Below are 9,952 nucleotides of genomic sequence, written 5' to 3'. Positions count from 1 at the left end.
AGCAGGCTGCAGAAATCTAATCTGAATATATTGTTGACTCAATATGTGTCTCTAGGAAAAGCTATTAATCTCTCTGGCTTTATTATCAAGTCAACACAGCCTCATAGCAGAAAAGATGAGATTTCTAGTAACTAAAAAGCAGGTGTATTCCTTTAAAGACCATCTTGTCATTAGATTTAAAATACCCCCATCTAATCATAAGTGTGTATTTTGTGGCAACTCCCTTCTGTCTTGCTGCTGAGGGTAGGGGGAATCTGTGGTGTGCTGCTCCTGGATCACTAGTCAAGAATCTGTCTTCAAGCTAACTTAGCTGTTAGGACCATTCTCACTGATAATAAAACTCCATACCAAGTTCCCTGAGAGCAGTTCTCCCCTATAGCAACTGCTGTGGATATTAAAGAGCTGGTCTGCAATAACCTTGCATTCTGAATGTCACCCTATTCAAACACGATATAATCATCATTTTGGGGGTAAGAAACTTTCTTTCGTACGTGTTAGTTGTGACATGTTAATTTCAAAAGTAATAATACCCAAAAGGGGGTGTGTGCAAATCATCACTTTGCAGATGCAGTTTTTACATTAAGACAATTGGTCAGAGTAAAAATAACAGATGAATTAGTAGATATGTAAGCCTTCAGTTAGATGCTGCATGGTTCTATTTTTCATTCAAGGAAATATATTTTGATTGCTTGTAGCTCTAGAGAATATTTAGCTTCATATTGGCTTTTTTTTTAACTTACTAATAAAGGACTTTGGGTTGTTTAACATATTCTCAGGAGTCCATGCTCCAAACTTTGCCCTCCAGTTGGTATTACGGTATCAGTAATTGCTGCCTCATGTTAACATTTATTTAAAGCTGCTGATTTAACATTTAAAAATTCTGAGGTTAATGGATCTGTGAATACAGATCCATTAACCTCAATAAAAACAAATGGGACCTTTAGTGAACTAAAATAAGTGCAGATCAAGGATACACTTTCACTAATACTTACTGATAGCATTTAGATTGTACTGTTAAAATGTCAGGTCATAAAAAGGGCTAGTAATGTAGTAATATTCAAGGTGAATTTCAGTGTTTCAGTCACTTCTGTGACCCAAGATAGGATAGTTTAAGATCAAGCAAGCTCAGTGTTCTAATTGCAAGATATTCTGTGTGGATTGCTATGTAAATGGTATGTTATTGGGGCTGAGCTGGGTTTACTTAAGAAGGAAATTGATTTGAATGCACATTCATCTAATGAGCAAATTATGATAGTGTAGTTAAATGACAAACATTTATCTTATTTTATATAGGAATTGACTTCTAGCTTGCAGCACAGGAGAGATCCCTTCCAACCCAAACCATTCTATGAAATGAATAAATAAATAAGACAACGTATTTCCTTAGAATTGTTTTCCTTTAGTCCTCATATTTAATTGCTATAAAAAATATGGAGATCTAGAAACACCATTTAAAAAGAAGCATCACTCCCCTGTTCATCTCCTGCATCATAATACAGCAAATCTGCTTTTACAATAGGCATATACAGAAATATGAGGTGTAAATCCTGACTTGAGTTCACTGACACAGACATCTTTGCTTTTGTGGAAATGAGTGAATTCCACAACGAACATGTGATTCTGGTCCTCTTTAGATCATGTTTATCAAAATGATGTTGTCTGTCAAGTTCTTAAATATGTATTAGTGTACACTAACACACAGTTCAGAAACTTGTAAATCGCTCGGTGCTAACATCACACATGGACTTGAAGAGCAAGATTGTAAAATACCAACAACGTGTGTTTGTGCTCTTGAGAAGTACTATCCTGTGTCTGTGTACAGTGAAAGGCTGCTTATACCCATTAATAAAGTAGATTCAATACTAAAAAATGTATTATTTTCAGTGTGCAAAAAGGGATAGATGGGAAGTCACTCAGGAGATAACTTTGAAGAGCATTATGTGGGCAGTTTGGAGCTATATTGTACTGAACTTAAGAGTACAAGGGTAAATATAAAGGGAACTTAGTTATATGGGCATACAAAGTTTTAGTGTATGGTTATTAAAAACCATAGTATTTTCTATGTGGCAAACAATTAGAGGAAGAATGTGCAAAAGTACCTACACATTTAGAACCCAAAGTCCCATGGAAAATCCATGTTACCAACATTCTTCAAAACGGTTTACTGGCTTAATTTGCCGTATCAAATAAGGCTGTGATATACTCTTGCATAGTACACCAGAAATAAAAATAGTTTTGAATACTTCTTCAGAAAACCAACTTAAAAAAAAGGAAAAACGTTTAAGAAATCAGGTTGTGTTCATTTCCAAAAATGTGCTACTTGTACTTCAGATTTCTGCTTGTTAGCAAAGACTTCACAGTGTTCCACAGGCAGAACTGTATTCTAAATTAGGCTTCTCTGAGTTTGTTGCAATTTGAAGTAACCCACTATATTTTGTTTGAGTTTTTTAATATGAATATTGATTAGCCTGTATTAGTCACAACAATTAGCTATGTATCAAAATCTCATAAGGCACAAAACTAAAAAAAAAATAAATCTCAGTGAGAAGTTCACAGATGTCACAGAGTAATAGCTTTCCAAGGTGTAAGTGTATAACAAACTAAACTACAGTTGTCAAACAAAAAAGTGTCTCAGTAATATGCTGTTAATTTCAGAGAGTTCCAGAGAGTTCAGTTAGTTAAAAGAGGCTTAGCTTCAAAGTAAAATTACTGAACAGAAAATTGGTTCTGTTTTACCTGAAACCAGGATGGAGAGATACAGCTGAATATTGGTATTTCTTGTAAATAGTTTAGATCTACTGTCATAATATGTGTTTTGATAAATAATGCCTAACACTGTTTAAGAATAGAGAAAAGCCATTTTTAAAGTACTTCTCTATTTAGCAAAATAGACAATGTCAGTTTTCTGCTGCTGTGATTTTGTTTCAACTCTACTAAACATCAAGTAGATTGGATTCTCCTGTTGGAAACCAGAATGCATCACTGTGTGAACAGAAACGCATTACTCTGTGAATTGGAATGAATTAGGCACACTCTAGTGCTCTGTTGTCCTGTCATATTTCTGCCTTTCTACAAATGGTTCTTGTGAGAATTTACTGTTAATTCTAGGACAACACGTTAAACAAGATTTACTGAAGTCTTTAATCTGTTAAATTTCATTATAAGTAATATTAGTTCTTTTTAACAGTGGAAATACGTTTGTTTTCTCTGAAAGTTACACTTAAAGCGTTCACCAATTTGGCTGATGTGAATGAACCTTAGAAATGTTTTCTTTTAAGCAGTATTAGGTTGCATTAAAATCTCCAACTGCAGTCTTAACCCCTTTTGAAAGGTAGGATATTTTTGTGCAAAAGGTTATTACTAGCGTATTCCAGTGTTTCTTTTGAATTGGATATCTAGCTTTCAGGGTATTTTAAAAATCCTGCTGTCAGTTCTTAATTCAGGAGCCATCAGCACAGCTTCCAAATCTATTGTTGGATCTGTATTCTCTCTAAGAATATTTGAGATATCAGCTAAATCTTTTTCACTACCTTGGAATCAAGCCTCATGAATATCTACTTTGCACTTAAAAATAAGTCTTCTTACATATACCTCTTTACTTAGTGGTGTGGTCATGACAAGAACATTTTGAAGACAAAGTTAATGGAATCTCCATGCCATGGAATTTTAGCCAGAATGGCAAAGTGTTTCAAGAGAATTAATGCTCTGTGGCAGGTGGCCTGTGGTGTTTTCTCCTCTGATCTGTATCTAGTCTATAGCCACATTTATTCTGTTTCATTTTCCAAGAGTTTTTCCTGTGACCATAATCTGCTAATAATGTACAGTAGCAGGATAATATGCTTACCATTCTACTCCAGTACTCTTTTATTAATGGACTTTAGTGATCAGAAGACCAGTTATTGATTATTGTATATTTGCCTCAGTTTAGTGAAGTACTTCAGCACATTTCTGACTTTAAGTGGAAAAGCGTATTAAGTACCATCAGAGTACTGACACAGTCAGATTGAGGTACAGTCCAAGAATCATACGGAACTGCATTTTTTTTAAGTTACAGTGAAATACAGAAGACAAACTACATTACAATATAAACAGTAGTCTTTTATCTTACAAAATGTGTGAGTCTCATTAATTGAAGATCTCTATAGATTGCCCTGTTACATGTACCTACTCTGTTATAAAAAAAAATAAAGGAATTTACTTGTGCTGTTGCATTTACATATGTTGTTAGTATAAACTCTTTGTTGCATTTTCTTGGCTAAAGGTAAAACTTGGAGCAGACCGGAGCAAGCCATCCAAGAGAATATTTTATTAACTTTAGCACTTGATTAGTATTAACAATCTCAGTAGTTACTACAGTATTTATTTTATATCGTCTATCCTTTTACGGATGATCCGTTCCTATATTTTATTTCATCAGGTTTTGTTGTTGTTATTTCTCACCAATAGGTGGACATTCATCTTCCACGTCCCCTGTTTTCCAAAACATTGCTTAATATTCCTTGCCAAACTCAAAAATTTTCTTCTTGTACTTGATTAAATACAGACTATGAAATGAATAGTCCTAGTTTGGCAGGCCATTTTGAACCAATACTGGAGAAAAATGTAGTGTGCTTATCAGAGACATAATAATAAAAACAACTTTTAAAATAATGTATAGTATGTCCTTGAGATGTAGAGTGTTTTTGAGTGATCTGCTCTTTGTAGAAAAGTAGTTCAGATGCATAATGCCATGAATTCTTTAGAGACCGTATTACAGCGGTTGGCACAGCTGAAGTTGAACATTTCCCAGCTCACCTGAAAATTTAGCTTCAGAGTTTAAGTCCTAGCGTCAGGAATATCCTTCCCCTGTTTTGATGTTGAAGGCCAGAGACCATGTAGTAAGGACTTAAATACTGTAACAGATCTTCTGTAATTTGTGTATAAAACCCAAACAAATAAAAAAAAAAGCACAAAACAAAACACCCCCCACCCCTCCAACCCCTCCATCCATCCCAGAAACTAAACTTTGTTTGCTTATGCACTTGGACATGTCAATGAACAGTATGATACGCATGAAAAATTATTTTTCTTCAGAACTGAAAAAAAGCAGAGGACACTGATGTTCAGTCAGTGAGTATCTCTGCTAATTGTAAGGTTTGTTGGCTTTTCTTTCTTGTCTTTGATTTTTATGGTATAGTATGTTATCAGCAGTATGGTAGCAGAATGTGGCACAAAGCATAAATTTACGAAGTGTCTAATCCTTTCAGTAATGGATCTGTTTCCAAAATGTTTTGTGAGATGTATTTCTCTAAGAATTTTCAGTACATTTGTCTGACTGTGAGGCCCTCTGTTAAAGGACAAAATCCCTGTGTACTTTAGAAGCTTTGAGCGTGACTTGTGGAATTAATTTTCCTTTCTGGTATGGAATTGTGAAGTAATGTCTAGGGAGTCTGTATATAGAGGTGTCCTGGAGCGCGTTTAAATTGTGGTTTGGTTCCATCCTTGTTTTCATTACAAAAACCCCTAAAAGAACCCCAATTGTTTCTTGAGTTTAAATAACATTTCTTGTATTTCAGTGTGTGCCCATTATGTCTTGTCTGTTCACTTGTGCATTCATTTACTTTGTGTCTATCAAAATGAAATTAATTAGGCAATTATGGTGATATATAGTGTAGCTCTATGTCAAGAATGCTGTTGAACAATGTTGTGGTTTGGGCTGGACTGGCCACTGAAACAAACGACAGATGCTCTCCCCCACCTCTCTCTCTAAGTACAGGAGGGAGAGGGAGAAAGAGACTTATGAGTTTAGAAAAGAAACTAAAATACTTTAATGAAAATATTAATAAAATAATAAAAAAGAAAATAATGAAATAGATACAATACATACAAAACCATATCGAGCTCCCAGGATGATGGTCACGTCACCAGCAGGCACTGGGAAAGTCCCAGACTGGACTCAGTGATGGACAGCAACTGGTTTACAGATCTGGATTCAGGAAAGCCCAAGTTGGAATCAAAGGCAGACAAAAAACCAGAGTCCCCCTCAGATGCTGGCCGTTGAAGAAAGATAGGCTGACCCTTTGGTCCCTCAACTTTTATACTGAGTGTGAGGCAGATGGACTGGAATACCCTCTTGGTCAGTTTTGGGTCACCTGCCCTGTCTGCTCCTTCCTGCAAGTGTGACCCTGCTACCTTTTTCCAGTTCCGACTCTCCAACGGGGCAAATAGCAAAGTTAGCTGGCCTTGGGTGTTATAGCAATAAGTATAAGCCAAAGCCTGTCTGCATACCATCCTGGGCATAAATTATAAACAGTCAGGTCTTATCACTTTGGGAGCGGATGATGGTCTTAAAAATATGCTGTTACTTTCAGAGAGTTCAGTTAGTTAGAAGACGCTTAGCTGAAAAGTAAAGTTAGTGAACAGAAAACTAGTTCTGTGTTGCCTCAAACCAGGACAAATAAATTTTTTTTTTTTTTTTTTTTTTGTACCACAGAGGAGAGGCAGAATGAAAATGTGGGTGGCAGTTGTTCAGGGAGAGTTTCCTTGTGCCCATGATGAGTGCACAGTGTGTTACTGTAGTCACACCTCTTGTCTGCTTTGTTGCTGTGGTTTTCAATCATAAAGAGAAATAGTGAAATGTAAGAGGTTTAGACTGTGGGATATCTGATGGTCTTTTATCAAAAGTATCCAAACAGTGACTGGATATTCATAAGAAGCCTTTTTCTTTTATTTCCTGAAAGTTGTTTAAAGAAATACAAGGCTCTTCATTTGCTGAAATTTCTTACGTTGTTTTGTACACACACACCCCCCCAACAACAAAAGAAAACCGAAACCAAACAAACCAGTTTGAAAATAATCAGGTATTCAGCATATTAAATGTATCAGAAGTTTGGTTGATGCCTTGAAACGCATAGAATGTGCACTGTGACCCATTATTCCTTTAACAGGTGAAACAGTTTAGTTAGCGAATTGAAGATTTTGTACAAATTGCTACCACTAAGCTGAAAGCATGCTCAATGTAATGAGGTTTGGTACTTCCTAGCTTCAGTCTCCAATCTTCATTTATTTCATGTTAAAAATAATGGCAACATTGGAAGATATTTATCTAAATACTAAATTTAAAAGAAAAGAACTCTGATATCTCTCTTTGTTCCCATTAGTCTATGACTATAATACATAATACAGAAGTAACAACCATGTTTTCTTCCACATGTCTTTCAATATGTGAAACTTTTAAGTGTAATTCCCCAGAATGTAAGTACTATATTATTAGTATAAGCTGGTAATGAGTTTATCTTTTGTGAAACAGATGGGATATTAGAGATAAGATTATCTGACTGAAATAGTGCTTTAAAATCTACAGTATTTTGTGGGTTTTTTTTTCATCCAAAAAGGAGGGTCTCCTTGCCTGGCTCTGACTGATAATCCACTCAAAGATGTAAACTCTGAAATGTGGATGTGCAAGTTATTTGAAAATATCTGTTTCCATTTTTCAATTTCATTCAATTCAAATTTTGCATATTCACAGAATCACAGCATCACAGAATTTTCAGAGTTGGAAGGGACCTCTAGAGATCATCTAGTCCAACTCCCCTGCTAAAGCAGGATTGCCTGGAGCATATCACTCAGGACTGCATCCAGGCGGGTCTTGAAAATCTCCAGAGAAGGGGAGTCCACCCCCTCCCTGGGCAGCCTGTGCCACTGCTCTGGCACCCGAACTGTAAAGAAGTTTTTCCGAGAGTTGGAACGGAACTTCCTATGTTCCAACTTGTGCCCATTGCCCCTCGTCCTGTCACTGGGAACCACCAAGAAGAGTCTGGCTCCTTCCTCCTTCAACCTACCCTTTAGATATTTGTAAGTAATAATAAGGTCTCCCCTCAGCCTTCTCTTCTCCAGGCTAAAGAGTCCCAGCTCTCTCAGCCTTTCCTCATAAGGGAGATGCTCCAATCCCTCAGTCATCTTGGTTGCCCTTCGCTGGACTCTCCCTAGCAGTTCCCTGTCCCTCTTGAACTGGGGAGCCCAAAACTGGACAGAGTATTCCAGTTGTGGCCTCACCAGTGCCGAGTAGAGGGGGAGAATGACCTCCCTCGACCTACTGGACACACTCTTCCCTACGCAGCCCAGGATTCCATTGGCCTTTTTGGCGACAAGGGCACATTGCTGGCTCATGGATAATTTCCTGTCTAACAGGACCCCCAAATACTGCTCCTCAGAGCTGCTTCCCAGCAGGTCCCCCCCTAACCTATACTGGTGCCTAGCATTCTTCCTTCCCAGGTGCAGGACCTTGCACTTGCTTTTGTTGAACCTCATTAGGTTCCTCTCTGCCCAGCTCTCCAGCCTGTCCAGGTCACGCTGGATGGCAGCGCGGCCCTCTGGAGAGTCAGCCACCCCTCCCAGTTTGGTATCATCAGAGAACTTGCTGAGGATACACTCTGTCCCCTCATCCAGGTCATTAATGAATATATTAAACAAAATTGGACCAAGTATCGACCCCTGGGGGACACCACTGGTTACAGGCCTCCAACTAGGAGGACTGAAAACAGTCCTTGCTTTATGTAGGTTAGTGAACAGAGAGTATGTCATCATATTATTCTGGAGCTGCACGTGACTTCCAAAATAGCCTGTAGTTCTCACTTATCCAGTGATGATGCTATAGTGTCTGTGAAGCACGCAACAATATCTCGAAGGTACAAGCACCACAATATACCAGTCTCTTCGGCATTGTTTTTATAGATATAACATATCGTAGATTAAAGAACTGTGGAAGCTCAGCAGAAAGCTTTGAATACTCATCTGCACACCTAGCAGTCACACGGTCAACATGGAAACATGCCTGTGTTGAATGGTTGCAGTGACACTTTAGAGCACCTTTAGGAGTTTTTGTCGTGACAACTTATAGCTTGCAAATGAATTGCTGCTCTGGGTATTCGGAGATTCGCTTCTTGCTATGTTGCCTTGTTAGGTTTTGCTCTCTTTCTGGGTTTGAAAGGCTTTGCAGTCTGCAGGGTCCATCTCTAACCACCACCTTTCCAGGTATTTCATGGAGCGAGAGCTTGAGTTCGCTATCACTGAGGCTTGATTTAGGACCCATGCATTTTATTTAGTCTTTTATTTACCTGTTGTTTTGGATTGTAATGACTGTAATTGAGGCACCTAATTCTGAAAGAGGTTATTAAGTAAATAAATTAATCAGATTGCATTTCATGGTAATATAATCAAGATGATATTTCCCTAGTAAAGTATTATCATTTTATAAATAGTTCATGATATCTGACTGTTTACATATATATTCATGAATATATTAACATTCAGGAAAAGTATTTCAACAGAATTCTTAAGTAGTCTCTTTTCCACCATTTTTTCTTTTTAAAGTTGTGTAACATAACAATAACACAGTATTTTATATACTTTTATTTGTCTTCCAGAACACAGGAGTCCACTATAAACAGTTACGGAAAAATGAAACTGCGTTCTTAAAAAAAAGCCTCTTTTGATATTATATCTGCTGGTCTTTGTATTTCACAACTCACTGAACATCCTGGGCTTCGCTATCTTATGTAAAGAGAATAACAGATTATAGGCTTACTTATTACCATTTCATTTTTTTATGATCTCACAAACAAGCTCAGCGGCCTTCCTTCTCATCCTCGACAAGCTGTGGTAACTAAATAAAACTAAGCTTGTAATTCATCTGCTTTTATTTAAAATGTTTCAGCAAAAATATCTGTATTAGCCTTCTCTCTGCAATACAACTTAAGCAAAACAGAGGGTCGGGTAGTCTGTAAACTGCATCCTAATAATTAAAAAACAAACAAGAAAAACTGAAATTTAGCAGTGGTTCTTCACTCCATAATAAGAGCATGTCATAATCAAATAGAATTGAATGCTGACATGTTGAGAATAATTAAGCAATAAAAGCGATTAGTTATGGTAGACACTGTATGAGAAACTTTTTCAAATATAACTGAATAAG

Source organism: Charadrius vociferus, unplaced genomic scaffold, assembly GCF_000708025.1.
Source record: "Charadrius vociferus isolate BGI_N301 unplaced genomic scaffold, ASM70802v2 scaffold108, whole genome shotgun sequence".
Classification (NCBI taxonomy): domain Eukaryota; kingdom Metazoa; phylum Chordata; class Aves; order Charadriiformes; family Charadriidae; genus Charadrius; species Charadrius vociferus.
Note: the sequence above shows the minus strand (reverse complement) of the source record.